The sequence below is a fragment of the Lithobates pipiens genome, unplaced genomic scaffold (assembly GCF_037356315.1).
Source record: "Lithobates pipiens isolate NorthernLeopardFrog02 unplaced genomic scaffold, aLitPip1_a1.2 Scaffold_19, whole genome shotgun sequence".
NCBI lineage: Eukaryota > Metazoa > Chordata > Amphibia > Anura > Ranidae > Lithobates > Lithobates pipiens.
This window is the reverse complement of record NW_027507764.1, coordinates 461,330,930-461,346,809: the sequence shown is the minus strand read 5'-3', so window position 1 is coordinate 461,346,809 and position 15,880 is coordinate 461,330,930. Positions and strand designations below refer to the sequence as shown.

The following is a 15,880-nucleotide window of genomic DNA, read 5'->3' as shown; positions in this document are numbered from 1 at the left end:
AGCAACTAGTGACACTGATCTCTGCTCCATGTGATTGGAGCAGAGATCAGTGTTCACTAAATGAAAGCCCAACCCCCCCACAGTTAGTAACACACCCCTAGGAACACTTAACCCCTACACTGCCACCCACTGGTTAACCCCTTCACTGCCAGTGTCATTTACACAGGAATCACTGCATTTATATAGCAGTGATTACTGTATAAATGACAATGGTCCCAAAAATGTGTCAAAAATGTCCGATGGGTCCCCCACAATGTCGCAGTCACAATAAAAAAAAAAAAAAAAAAAAAAAAAAAAAAAATCGCTGATTGCCGCCATTACTAGTAAAAAAAAAAAAAAAAAAAAAAATTATTAATAAAAATGCTATAAAACTATCCCTATTTTGGAAACGCTGTAACTTTTGCGCAAACCAATCGCTTATTGCGATTTTTTTTACCAAAAATATGTAGAAGAATACGTATCGGCCTAAACTGAGGGAAAAATTTTTTTTTTTTTTTATATATTTTTGGGGGATATTTATTATAATAAAAAGTAAAAAAATAATGCGTTTTTTTCAAAATTGTCGCTCTATTTTTGTTTAAAGCGCAAAAAATAAAAACCGCAGGGGTGATCAAATACCACCAAAAGAAAGCTCTATTTGTGGGGAAAAAAAAAAAGGATGTCAATTTTGTTTGGGAGCCACGTCGCACGACCGTGCAATTGTCAGTTAAAGCGACGCAGTACAGAATCGCAAAAAGTGGTCTGGTCTTTGACCAGCAAATTGGTCCGGTCTGAAAGTGGTTAAATAAAAAAAAAAAAATAAGTTAAAGATTGTTTCACAGATTCTCAAAAAGAACTGTAATATTATATGCTGTCCATACAAAAACAAAGTCTTCCTTCAAAAAAAAAATTAAAAAAAAAGTTTAATTTTAAGAACTTTGTTCGATTTTCTAATGGTTAGTGTGGTCAAATCAACGTTTGTTTTCAGTCACAGCGACGGGAAAATTTAGAATTAGAAAACTTCTTGGTCAAAAGGAATTTTCAGAAAGTGTATGTGGTTTTTGTTCAGAAATGACATTCATTTTAAAACAGAATGTTAAAAACAAGTGAAAACTTCAAGCATGCTTTCATTCATTGAATGTACAAAGATTTTTTGCATGACTATTCTTGTCAAGGGCCTTTTTCAATGCAAAACGGTGCTTTTTTGGTTCAATGTACTTCAATGGAGAAGCTGTCGAAAAGCATGTAGTGCGTTTTTGCCGCAATTTGTGTTATTTAATCTGCCCAACAACAAATTGGCTAAAAAAATAAATAAATAAATAAATAAAACAGCAAAAACACAAATCACAGCAAAATCATATGCGCAAAAATCAACATGCAATGCATAAACTGATCAAAAGCAAACTGCATAGGTGTGTACCGAGCCTTATGCTGGCCACACAGATCATTTTTCAGACGAGAATATTTTTATTTTTTTCCCTTTAAATCAGGGCTCGACAAACCCCGGGCGCCAGGTCGAATTTGCGACTAGAATTAGCGACCTGGGACATCCCGTCTGTGTGAACCCCCCCCCAGCGCGATCGCGTTGGGCCGCGCTGACCGGTAATTGAGGCCGTGGCTTTGCGGCCTTCCGCAGTCCTAGGGTTCCTTCTGGAATCTGGCATCCTCTTGTGGTGGCCGTTGGTATGACATACAGCAATGCTAATGGAGCTTCCCCTGCCTGTTTTCACTGGCCGCCCATCTCCTTCCCTTTGCTTAGAACCCCCAAACATTATATATATTTTTTATTCTAACACCCTACAGAATAAAATGGAGGTCATTGCAATACTTTGTCACACCGTATTTGCGCAGTGGAATTAAAAGCGAACTTTTTTGGGAAAAAATACTTAAATTTTTTTTTAAATAAGACAAGTTTGTCCATTTTTTTTAGATTGTGAAAGATGATGTTAAGCCGAGTAAATTGATACCCAACATGTCACACTTCAAAATTACGTCCGCTCGTGGAATGGCGACAAACTTGTACCCTTTAAAATCTCCATAGGCAACATTTAAAAAAAAATCTACAGGTTGCAAGTTTTGAGTTACGGGGGAGGTCTAGGGATAGAATTATTGCTTTCGCTCTACCAATCACGACAATAGCTCACGTGTGGTTTGAACACCGTTTTCATATGCGGGCGCTACTCACGTATGCGGTCGCTTCTGTACGCGAGCTCAGTGGGACGGGGCACGTTTAAGATTATTTTTTCTTATTTTTTTCACTGTTCTTTTGAAAAAAAAAAAAAAAATAGTGTCACTTTTATTCCTATTACAAGGAATGTAAAAAGCCCTTGTAATAGAAAAAAGCATGACAGGTCCTCTTAAATACAAGATATGGAGTCAAAAAGGCCCTTTTCACACGGCTGTTTGATCAGGTTCGCCTGTCAGTTTTTCAGGTGGAACTGATCGAACCCTTAGGGTGGATATGGCGGTCTCGTGTCCCTGCAAGGCAGGAAATAAAAGCAGTCACATTCGTTCTAGTTGTCGGTGTAAATTTAAGATTGGTTAATTTTTATATTGAAAATAAAGCTTTTTTTTTTGTCGGTCGTAAATCTCTCTTTGGTCTGTTATTCTCAGAGTGGATTAAAGATTTTACTCCCGAACCATATAGTTGGTCATTTATGTTTACCACTGCGTATAGCAATATTTAGGAATAAATTGCTTTTTTTAAATATGTAAAAAGTGTATAGTTTTGTTAAGGTTATTAACAGATTCATCAAAACAATAAAATCGGCCAACTAATTGATTATGAAAATAGTTGCAGCCGTAATAAAAAAAATTTATAATATATATATATATATATATATATATATATATATATATATATATATATATATATATATATATATATATATATATATATATATATATATATATATATATACACACACACACACACACACACACACACACACACATATATATACACACACACACACAGCAAGTGCTACCATTAGCATTTCAGTTAGCAAAAAAAATAAAAATGACTAATCACTTTAGCATGCAATTTATAAGTGCTACCATTCATTAATACAGAAGTTTCAAAATGAACACAAAAATGTACACACAAAAAACTTTACCACTGAAAACAATAGTACAGAACTCTGCATGCTAAAGGCTGTTTTTTTTGCATTATGAAGAAAATAATTTGAGACGCTTACAAATTGTATGTGAACTGTCACAATTACAGCAATAAACCTTACAAATCCATGCAGTAGCTCCAGGTCAACGCATTTTCTACAAAAAAAAAAACCTCACTGTATAAGAAAATTAAAATAACCATGAGAAAGCAAGCAAATTTCATAAAAAATAAATAAATAAAAAAATGCATTTTGAATTAAATATAAGGGAACCATGGCACCTTTTCCGAGTTAAATACAATAAATACCTATATTCTCTGGCATAAGCTGAACATAACTAATCGCAAACTGCTTAGGTTAATGATTGCCAACAAAAATCTCAGCTATGTCAAGGCTCTAGCAACCAGGAAAACATACTGCATGTACATTATTATGTTTTAATATATGTACACTACTGTTTTACATAGAGGAGTGACATTTTAGCTCATACTAACCAATACCGATAGTGGAATTGAGGAATGCTGAATTATGCCTGGCCACTAGGTGCTACTCCACGTCATATAACTCAGTGAGGATCGAGACACTGCAACAAGGGAAGCGCTGGAAAAGTTATCCAGAAAGCCTTTATTCAGGACTGGTTCACACCAGATGCATTCCAGTGTACATTTAATCTACATCAAAACCGCATGCTAAAGGCCCTAGTTCACAGCAGTGTATTCCAGTACAATCAATAAAAAGTAGAACATGCTGCATTTTTTCTGTATAGAAGAAACTAGAAATGCACCAGAATCCACACGTCCTAAAGCTAGATGAAGAAAAAAATAAGGGGAAAAACAAACATGCTACATTTTTTCTGTATGGAATGCAACTGAAATGTGTCAAAACACATGAAAAACACACAGTAATGCATGCAGAACAGAAATGGTGGTCTGAACTGGCCCTTAATGTGCTAACAGATTTAGATGCACACATGAGCACAGAAATTAAAAGTATACTAACTGCAGAACTGTGCCAGCTGTAAGATTACATAAAGTAGATATAAATATAAACTCAGTAATAAAATGCATGAGCTATAATTATACTTTAGTCAGGAGAAACTGGCATTGGTACTAAAAGCTTAATTTCTCAAGGTCACAGTATTAGATTTGTGCACTAAGCTGACCACAGAAAAGATGAGTCTTTTGGGGCGTCTAGAACAACTTGCTATGGGTGAATCACATGGGTGTAGACAACCATCCTGATCTGCAAGTCTGCTACAAACAAAATGAATGAGTGAATAGACTGGAAGCAATTCACACTTTGTACAACTGCCCAAATTTCCTTTGAAACATTTTTACATTACATGTGCCGAGTTGTTTTTCTGCACATTCATGTTTATAAAGCTGCATGAAATTATAATATATATAGTGTGTGTGTGTGTGTGTGTGTGTGTGTGTGTGTGTGTGTGTGTACACACACACACACACATATATATTAATAAATTTCCAATCGGAAAAAGAGAACCTGCTCTCAATCTTTTGCTGGCGGAAATTCTGTCAACAAAAGTCAGATGGAGCATACACATGGTCGGAATTCCAGACCAAAAGCTCTCAATGGGACTTTTGCTAGCGGGATTTCCGATCCTGTGTACGGGGCTTAAGTCTCCGAGACATTTCAACCAATATAAATCCACCCTCCAAAAATAATTTCAGCCTCCTCACTGGCAAGCAGACCAATTTTATCACTCTCATTAGCAACTTATCCCATCCCCGTCAACTCTTCTCTACCTTGTCCTCCACTCGCCAACTCACTCACTGCCCAGGAGATCGCCAATCACTTCCAACAGAAGATTGATACAATTTGCGAGGAGATCGCTACTGTTATGATACCCTCCACACTTTACACTTCATGCCCACAGGTACAATCATTACTTCCCTCTTTCAACCCCACCACTATAGGCGAGGGTGCTAAACTACTTGCAAATGTCCACCTTACCACCTGCCCTCTGAATCCTGTTCCCTCACAAATGCTGCGTTCACCCTCTGACTCTATGCTACACTCCCTAACCCAATCTTCAATCTCTCCCTCTCTTCTGGCATCTTCCCCAACCCTCTAAAACATGCCCTTGTCAGAACCATACTTAAAAAGCCCTCACTGGACCCATCCAATCTTAACAACCTACGCCCCATCGCCTTGCTTCCCTTCTTATCCAAACTCCTTGAATGTCTGGTCTACAACTGACTGAGTGTCCACGTCGCAGATAATAGCCTTGTTGATCCCCTTCAGTCTGGATTTCGTCCTCAACACTCCACAGATCCTCTCTTATAAACTTTACTTCCTCCTCACTTCTTCCTTTCTCGGTTGGGGTCCCCCAAGGTTTTGTTCTTGGACCTCTCCCATTTTCAATTAAAACAAAAAGGTAGACCACAAAGCCTAATCTTTGAGACTGTGTCACCTGACCAGGTCTTCAGCCAGACCGCTCGTTTGGCCGAATTCACCAATGCTGAAGACCTGGCTGCCATCTTAATAGATTCAGCCGATACATCAGCCATGTATTTCACCACCTTTAAAAATCAACGGAAAGATTCCAACAAAACTTTCCGTGACGTTCCTGCCTCGACATAAGTTTAGCTTCTCTACCCAGCATTCCAAGTTTCTTGCCACTACTGTGGATGCCATAGCTGGTTTGAGACTGGCCGACATCGAATCCCACGCTTTTTTTTTTTTTTTTTAAGAGGGAATCAGCCCCCTTATACATAGCGTCTTTGAGTACCCCCATATCTTCGAACGCCAGATCTGTTCGATGTGAGACTTGTGAAAAAGCGGCATCACCAAAGAGGAAATCCCGGAAGCCGCATCATCAGCAGCGAAACCGCCGCCTGATCCTCCTGCTCTCTGCGCACTCCGCATCAGAGCCCGGGTCCGCTGACGCATTGACCTCCTGCCGGCCACCGCTCCGCTGAGCATGGGAAAGGCTCGGGGGCTCCGGGAACATCCTCCGAACGTGCCGGGAGGTTTCTGGGATGGTCCCAAGACAAGACAAGCTGAGAGGTTAGCCTTTTCCCCTCCATCCTGGAGAGAGCGCAAAACCCCCCTTTTGGTTCCCACAGGTGCTTCCACCATGGTGGAGGAAACACAATAACTGAAGCCATGGTGGAAGAGGAGGGATTTAAAAGGTTGGCTCCTGAAGAAAGGGGCGGAGCTGCGCTCTCTCCAGCGTTGACGTCATCCCGACTTGCCCCGCCCCTCCCAGAAAAGCAATCTGGGCGTATTGTTAAAATTACTATCATTTATAAAAAAAAGAAAAAAAATGTAATTTTAACAGTAAGTAGAGTACAAATGTGTTTTGTATTCTACTTACATCTCACACTCCCTGCTGACAGTTCCCTGGCTTCACCTTTGCACGTTCCATTGTTAACTCCTAGTGTGCGGGAAGGTGCAAACAGGAATGTTAGCACCAGTGGTGGCGTGTGTGTTAGTGCAGTGGTTCAGTATTTTTCCGTTTGTTTGCGCGCAGAGACAGTACAGGGAACTTCACGGGGCTGTTTGTCAGCTGTGGATTGTAATCCCTCCTAACCTCCCAGCAGCAGTGTGTATCTTCTGACTTTAAATTAAAAGACACTGACCTGCCCCCCAATCCAGCGACGTGGCCACCCAAACAGTCCCTTCTTTCCCCCACCTGTATATGGTGCTGGCAATACTACTGTGTGCATCCGGCTAGGACAGCTTGCAGTTTCACAGCCGAGTGTGCATGTCTCACTGTGCTGTTCTGCATAGCCGGGCAATCTTTTGGGACCAGTGATATGCCCCAGAAGATTACAGGGTGGAATGGCTGCCTAGGCGTCCCAAGCGGAAGTGGGAGCTCATCAGTATTTGTGATGCATTCTGGAATCGAATCGTTGACCATATAATCGTAATCGAATCGTTAGACCAGTGAAGATGCGCACAGTGCTTGGTTCTCGCTGAAAGACAGACTTTCCATATTACACCCAGAACATAAGAGTCTGGCTGAGCAGTGCTCAGCCATTCATAGGCAGTTGTGTATTTTGCGAATGAATACAAAGCTTCCTCTGATTGTCCAAGTCTGAGAGCGTGACGCTGTCAGCCCACCCCTCCCACTAGTGATAGATAGAGATAGAGATTTATATTATGGCACTGTTATGTCATTAGGGTTGGCACGATACATTTTTATACAAGTACACAGTAAAGCAGGCACATAACAGGAATATGAAATGTTGGGTTTACATATTCTTTAAGCCATGTTATTGTTAAAGTGGTTGTAAAGATAGTTTTTTTTTTTTTTTTTTTTACTGTCATGCATAGAATGCATGACAGTAAAAAAACATCAGTGTGCAGCCCCCAGCCCCCCCACCCCCAATTTATCCCCAGAGCCCCCTCCGAACCAGCGATGTTCAGGAAAGCCTTGGCTATATGGGGACTCTCACTCCTCATTGACCGAGATCAATCACAGCAATCAGCTCTGTGTGTCTAATGGACGCATAGAGCAGCAGCTCGGGAGCGAGCATGCAGAATTTCGCTGAGGGAACTGCCTTAGGGCAGGGCTCGACAAACCCCAGGTCGCCAATGCGACCAGAAATCGCAACCTGGCGCCTAAGCTACCACCAGCCCACTCACTATTGATGCCCCAGGACATGCAGTGCATTAACATTGACTGCCATCCTCCTCCACACTCAGTGGCGCCACGCTAAGTAGGTGAAATTGACAATCAACGGATTGAGGAGGATCTGCCAGATTTCAGCTTGATGTCGCGGTGGGCGGGACCCGGCTGGAGTGGGCGGGACCCGGCCGCTAGCAAACACCAGCCAATGGTATCTGGGCGGGCCGCTACGTGTATGTGGCCCGCCCCTTTTCTTAGGCAGCCCAATAGTTGGCTGGTGTTTGACAGCTGCTGAGTCCCGCCCACCGGCCGTGCCCCGCCCACCCCGACATCAAGCCCAAATCTGACATATCTGCCTCTGTTACTTGTAAGTTTCACACCCGGCTGGGTCCCGCCCATTCCGACATTAAGCTCAATTCTGACAGCTCCTCTGTTACATTTCAGTAACAGAGTGCTCTGTGTGAAACCTGCCAGTGCCACCTGCCAGCACCAACCAGTGCCACCGCCATCAATACCACCTGCCACTATCAGTGCCACCTGCCAGTGCCAACCAGTGCCACCGCTAATCAATGCCACCTGCCACCACCCACCAGTGGCACTACCAATCAGTGCCACCTGCTAGTGCCGCCAATCAGTGCCAACTAGTGCCACCTGCCAGTGACAACTAGTGCCACAGCCAACCAGGGCCACCTGCCAGTTCCAAACCAGTGTCACCTGCCAATGCCATCTGGCAGTTCCACGTGCCTGCCAGTGGCAACCAGTGCCACTTGCCACCGCCAACCAGTGCCACCTGCCACCGCTAATCAGTGCCACCTGCCAATGCCATTGCCAATCCGTGCCACCTGCCATCACCAACCAGTGCCACGTGCCAGTGTCACCTGCCAATGCCACCTGCCAGTGCCACCACCAATCGGTGCCACCTGCCAGTGCCTAGTGCCATCACCAACCGGGGCCACCTGCAAGTTCCAAACCAGTGCCACCTGCTAGTGCCAGTAGTGCCACCTGCCAGTTCCAACCTGTCAATGCCATCTGGCAATTCCACCAATCAGTGCCATCGTCAACCAGGGCCACCTGCCATCACCAAACCAGTGCCACCTGCCAATGCCATCTGGCAGTTCCATGTGCCTGCCAGTGCCACCTGTTGCCAGCCTTACTCTTTCTGGTCAGCCCATAACCCTGATGTAACAGCGCTTCATTGGAGTTATTGACTGGGTGCTCCATTGTGAGTTAGGGATAGGGGGTGAAAATGAGTGCCGTTACCCCGGGAGCTGACAATCCATACCACTCTATAAAAAAAAAAAATAAAAAAAAAAAAAAAAAAAAAACTGGCTCCTAACTTCAAAGCAAAATTTGTCAACCCCTGCCTTAGGGGGAGGATTAAGGAGTGCCGGTGGGGGACCTGAGAAGAGAATCGGATCTGCTCTGTGCAAAACCACTGTATAACATTTGTTTTTGTTTTGTTTTTAACAGCTTTAATATCACTTTAAAACTAAGGCCCCTTTCACACATGCGGATGGTATGTCCGTATTTCATCCATCCGTTTGCGGATGAAATACGGGCCATACATTCGTCCCTATGGGATAGCGGGTGTCTGCGGATGAGCATCCGCAGACACCCGCTATTGTCCGCCTCCGCAAATGTCCGATTCTGCAGACGGAGGAAAATCCTATTTTTCTATCCGTCTGCAGAGCGGATCGGATGAACACGGACACACGGTCCGTGCTCATCCGATCCCCATAGAGGAGAGCGGAGAGCTGACAGGGCAGTCCCCGCACAGTGTGCGGAGACCGCCCTGTCCGCAGCCGGCTCAGCGGGGACAACGAAGCGATCCCCGCTGAGCGAGCGGATCATCACGGAGCGGATCTTTACTGATCCGCCCCGTGTGAAAGAGGCCTTAAGACATCTAGAGCACTTTGCTCGAGAAGAGTGGCCAAAACAACTTAGGTACAGAATTATTCTTCTCAACTACAAAAACACTTATTTACAATAATTGCCTCCAAAAGGTTGTGCAAAAAAAAAAAAAAAAATAGGTTAACCGCTTGAGCTCTGGAAGGTTTTCTCCCCTTCATTACCACAGCATTTGTTTGCCAAATCATTTTTGGCTATGCCATTTTTACTTGTTTTATTTTTTTAAATATTCTGTTTACTGTTCAACATTACATAACTGCTTTAGAGATGTTTCAGAGCAAACAGTTAAGTTTTTAACAAATCTCCCACCTTTTTGCATTCTTTTCGGCCTTTTCAGAACACCCGATCCTCCCTCCCTGACGGCATATGAACAGTGGTGTACTCGGGACCAAGGTTCGCTGGGAGGTATCTGATATATAGGCCGTTGCCTGCCTCTCCCAAAAACATATCGTATATTTTGGCATGGGAGAGGCATCTTAGTCTAGACTCTTGGCATTTTCGAATTCAAGCCTCCTTCAGGGAGATTTTAGAAGTCTCCTTGATAGAAGCCATCCTCAGCCAGCCCTGACAAGATGGTATTTGGTCTATTTTTGCTTTGCTAAAAAGGTACCCAAAAGCCTCTGCAGACCGCTTCTGAGAATGGTTTTTACAGGGCTATATACATCACATATGGTGGCAGTGCCCAAGGATTAGGGAATTTTGTAACAAGGTCTTATCCATGCGTCGTCGTGTGACTGCTCTACCCTTAACGCAACTGCCTCAAATAGCATTGCTAAGGGAATTACCACCAGGAACACCGCGCCAGTGTTCTTTAGCCTTTTAGCTGCCAACATCATGATAGCGTGTAAATGGCCCACACTCTTATTGCAAAGGGTGAAGCATATTGGATTATGCTCCATGAGAATGTTGCAAGCATTATCAATGATAAACAGCATCAATATGCGCCAATCTATGAGCTGTGGGCTGTTCCTATGAATGTCTCCATTACATCTTCCCAGCCAACAATTTCAGCTGACAATTGAGGGCTTAGGGCAGTGATGGCGAACCTTGGCACCCCAGATGTTTTGGAACTACATTTCCCATGATGCTCTGGCACTCTGCAGTGTAATGGAGCTTCATGGAAAAGGTAGTTCAGAAACATCTGGGGTGCCAAGGTTCGCCATCGGTGGCCTAGGGCCTCTTTTCCTTCCTTTCTCTTCTTGTTTATATCTTACTTGTATGATTTATGGCGATACTGATTGCTGGGCACCCGAGGATTTATTTTTTATTTATACATTTTATGCTGTTTTGGGTTACTAACCCTGTATATAACAAAGCTTTGAAGTCTTGGCATGGTGTACTTATGTGTTTGAGACCCATGGCACTAGAGAGCTATATTATTTTAGCTCTTTGTATCGCGTATCATTTTGTGGAATGTATAAACTCCTGTCTGTATGTCATGGGACTATAGGTTTTCATTGGTATTTAGCTGTACCCAATGCCTTTTATATATTCGACACAAGATGTATGTATGTGGTGTTTTTTTTTTTTTTTTTTTTTTTTTTGTCCTCTGTTCTTGCTTCAATAAAAAGTATTGAAAGAAAATATTCTGGTGAATCAAAAGCAAGTGACTTGTTATTAAAATATCAAACACACAATGGTTTTGGGGTGGTTACTTGCAGAAGGGCATCACAAATTAGTCTAGACTCTACAGTTACACACACACACACTAAAAAGTGGTGAGAGACAAATTAAAAAGATAAATTAGAGGGTTTACAGACATATTCCCTCTGTGGATGTCTCCAGCTCCACTTCAAAAATACTAACAGACAAGTCACCATAATGCTACAGAACCAGAAAGCACTAGACAAAAGCAGACAGACAATCTGCAGCTCATCAACTGTCATGATACCAGTATATTCTGAACCAAAACCCGCAGATAATTTCAGACTAATGAAGTCAGCCGGAAAAAGTCTGCAGTGTCACCTTCTGCCAGCATACCCCAATTTATCAGCACATATAGTCAACCATTCACTAAATGGAGAACTGCACAGGTTTGCCCACTTTCTCTGGTCAAGATGCTGGTGAGGATCTGTTGGAATGGGCCTATAAGAAAGAAGGTACTAGAGCACCTTTTTATTTTAGTAAATTAGGGACAACAGGAGTTAGTCATCCCAACAAACTGGCACTGTGTCAGGTTCAAGTGCCCCCACTTTTTTTTTTTTTTTTTTCGGTTACTGGTTCTAAAGGCCAACATCTGTCACCCTCATTTCTTTCTCTCTGGAAACATTTTGAACCCCTACCTTGTAAACAACCCATTTGGTTTGTAGCAGAAATGAAAGGCAAAACGTGTATAAGGTTCCTTTCATACTTCCTGTAGTGGGAACTTGCGTTCCTGCTTGCGATTTTGTGTGGCCAATTTTCAGTGTGTCACGCATAGGGTAACCCATTTACTTCAATGAGCTGTCTTATGCACATTTGTCACCCAAAGAAAAGCTCCTGCTCCTTTTTGGGTGACAAGTTTCATGCAATTTTTAAAAGGTGCACTTTCCTGTGACTGAATCGAGATTCTGTCACGTGACAATCGCAGCAAAATTGCACTGTGTTTGGGGTGCTATTTAGTATGAATGGCACCAAATGCACTCTACACGTTCTGCAGCGATTACCACAAAATTTGGAATTGTAGGCAGCATTGCACCTGCGATACCAAATTGCCAAATGTTAATGGGGCCTAAACATAAGTACCTTATTTATTTTTTTAATAAGCGATTACATAATCTCTTGTAATGAGCTATTGTGCCCATAAAAATGCTACTGCGTCCAATATCCTAAAGCCCAGTGACACTGACCTTGCATGCAGTGCTGCTTCATGCTGTGGATCCCAGAGCTACCAGGAATAGAGGTGGAGGGCTGTTGGTATAATTTCTGCTGGAACTTTAGATTGGCATTGGCTGGCTGATACCTCCATAGAATCGTTGCCACTATGGCTCTGCTACCTCTGCGGTAGAGCTGCACAATTCTGTCTAAAATGAGAACCACGATTTTGTTTGCTTAGAATAAAGATCACAATTCTCTCAATTCTTGCGGCGTAACATCTTTCTTTCACATTAAAAAAAAAACATAATATTGGGCCAACTACAGTTTATTTTTTTCAATTCATTGAAGTTTATTTTTTTCCCCAAAACAAATTGCTTTTGAAAGACCGCTGCGCAAATACAGTGCGACATAAAATATTGCAACAATCGCTATTTTATTCCCTAGGATCTCTGCTAAAAAAAAAATGATATATAATGTGTGGGGGTTCCAAGTAATTTTTTATCAAAAAATACTAATTTTATCTTTGTAAGAAACAAGCATCAATAAAAGGTTTAGTTTTTATGTCGTTAAACTTCCCTCATTTACACACAGACGTTCATCCCTTTGATCTAAGAAGGAAGAGTTACAATGTTTCTATTTATCTACCAGCTCCTACAATGTTGTGATAACCTTGACAGACTGCCTGTTTTTTTTTTCTGAGTGAGAAGAGAACTCTCTACACTTGTTACATGAATGAATTGAAAATTGGAGATCATGGGGGGGTTGGTTGAATCGAGATTTTTTTAACAATTGTGCAGCTCTACTCTGCGGCTGGCGTTCTTATGCTTCCCCTGCACCTTCATCCATGGCATGTGATGGCGGGTTGGCAAGCCCCGGGCAATCATCTGGCTGTGATCGACTAGTAGATCACGGTCCATGGGTTGATGACCCAGGGATGTATGAATTGTACACTATAAATGGATGTAGACAAGAGAGAACTGCAGATAGTACTCATGTATGAGGCTTTGTTTGATCCCCGTGTATCAACTGATGCCAATCACTTCACTGGCAATATGTGAGAGTTCACAACACCACCAAGAATGAGCTCAGCCGTGCTCGCAAGCCGCATTTGCCAAGTCAGCACTGCACAGCGCTAATCACAAGCAGCGAGACATTATCCTGATGTGCGGCTGCAGGCATCAGGAAATGTCTCACTGCTTGTGATTAGTGCTGTGCACTGCCGAATTCCTGGCTCAGCACGTGCGGCTTGCGAACACACTTGAGCTCGTCCTTAAAGAGGGATTCCACCAAAAAAAAAAAATATTAAAAGCCAGCAGCTATAAATACTACAGCTGCTGACTTTTAATAAGTGGACACTCACCTGTCCCGGGTTCCAGCGATGCCGGCAGCCGAGGCCGATCGATCGCTCGGCTCTCGGCTGCTGTCGCCACCATTCTAGGTGAGGGAATCAGGAAGTGAAGCGCATCGGCTTCACTTCCCGGTTCCCTACTGCGCATGCGTGAGCCGCGCCACGCAATAGGAAATCTCTGCGCTGTCACTGGGACCCGTGTGTGTCCCAGCAGACATCGCGGCAGGGCAGGAAATGGCATAGACTCCCACGGGAGTCTATGCCCGGAAGAGGGTGAAAATACCTGTCTTTGACAGGTATCTCCACCCCCCTCCCCCCTGAAAGGTGTCAATTGTGACACCGGAGGGGGGGGGAGGGATCCGATCAGCGGAGGTTCCACTTTAGGGTGGAATCCCGCTTTAACCACCACTTCAGCTCTGGAAAATATACCCCCCTTCATGACCAGGCCTTTTTTGCGATACTGCATTACATTAAAGTGGTTGTAAACCCTTACAAACCCCTTTTACCTACAAGTAAGCCTAGATTAAGGCTTACCTGTAGGTCCAAGAAATATCTCCTAAACCGTATAGGTTTAGGAGATATTTACCTGAAGGCATGCGCCGTAGACAGCGAGTGTTGGCTCCCGTACGCATGCGTGGGAGTGGCATCATCGCTGCTCCGGCGAATCACAGCGCCGGAGCAGCGAGACCCACCAAGAAGATGGACGCTCGGAACTACAGAGTACAGCGGTGACTTCGCTGGCTTCTGTGTCAGGTAAGTGACACATAATGGGCTACAATGCGATGCATAGTAATTCATTATGCTTTACCTTTGCAGGGAATCAAAGAGGAAGTAAACTCATCAGGGTTTACTTCCTCTTTAACTGATAATTGAGCAGTAGGGATGGGCTCCGGTGTTTTCACACACTCCACGTGCAGAGCCCGCCAGGAAGTCGGCGCTGCGCTAATCACAGGCAGTGAGACATTTCCCTATGTGCGGCTGCAGAGATCGGGACGTCTTTCTGCCTGTGATTAGCGCAGTGCCGACTTCCTGACCGGCTCTGCACGTGGTGTGCGCAAACACGCCGGAACTCATCCCTATTGCATAGTCATGCAACAATGTACCCAAATAAAATTGGTGTCTTTTTTTTTCTCCCACAAATAGAGATTTTTTTTTTTTGCACTATAAAACAACTAACAATTTTGAAAATAAAAACATTTTACTATCTGCTATAAAACAGATCCAAAAATGTAAAAAAAAAAAAAAAAAAAAAAAAAATTCTTCATAATAATTTAGGCCAATATGTATTCTGCTACACCTTTTTGGTTAAAAAATAAAATAAAAAATCCAATAAATATATATTGATTTGTGCACAGGTTATATAGTCTACAAACTATGGGAAATTTTTATTTTATTGCGGATTGTGCTCCCAATGAAGAGAATCACCTTATTTGTCCTGGTGATCATTGTTACCAAAAGTGAAAGAAAATCCTAAACTTTGGGTTGTCACCAGAACAGGAATAGAGGAGAATCCTCCAATGAGAACACCAGCTCCGGTTACAAAAAAAAAAAAAAAAAAAAAAAAAAAAAAAAAAAAAAAAAAAAAAACAGATTTCCTCTCCCTTCCTGTTTTAGCTAGGAAACAGGAACTAAAGTGAAATGGGACACAGGGGGACACAAATAAACCTGTCAGGGGTTAGAACCCTCCTTTATTCAATGGTTCCACTTTAAGTCAGAATAGAATGGTGTCTATTCGACAGGTTCTTTTTAAAGTGAAAAAGCCAACATCCCCCAATAGATCACACAGGGATGTCCGCCTGTGGTCCACTCTATAGTAGAAGGCCGCTGACTGGGAGCTCTGCACAGAAAACTATAGAGCCGGGCACACTCACCTCTTCTCTCCATACCTGACCTTCAGTGCCGCTCTCCTCACCGACAGCTTGTGACCAGTCAGCACTTCCCCGCACTCCACCTCCTCAGCACCCGTCACTGCCTACCACAATCCTGCCAACTCCCCGCCTTACCGGTAACACTCACCTCCGCTTCTAACATCAACTCTGACGGCGGCAAATCCTCCCAACGTCACCGGCCGTGCGCCATGCTGCCAATAGGGTGCGTGGGCAGGGCCTGGGACAAACGCCGCCTGTGCGTGCTACA

General features: G+C 43.2%; 1 protein-coding gene across 4 annotated transcripts in view; it reads right to left on the bottom strand.

Moving 5' to 3' along the window:
• MTFR1 (mitochondrial fission regulator 1) overlaps positions 1-15,880 on the bottom strand; it is a 93,460-nt gene extending 77,580 nt beyond the window's left edge. The window contains exons 1-2 of one of the 4 annotated variants that reach the window (XM_077492793.1): positions 15,761-15,827; positions 12,429-12,602 (exon numbers count right to left, since the gene is read on the bottom strand). The gene's annotated coding sequence lies outside the window, so the exon portion shown is untranslated. Of the gene's footprint in view, positions 1-12,428; positions 12,603-15,615 lie in introns of all 4 variants that reach the window. The other 3 variants (XM_077492792.1, XM_077492794.1, XM_077492791.1) reach the window with 3 other exon arrangements.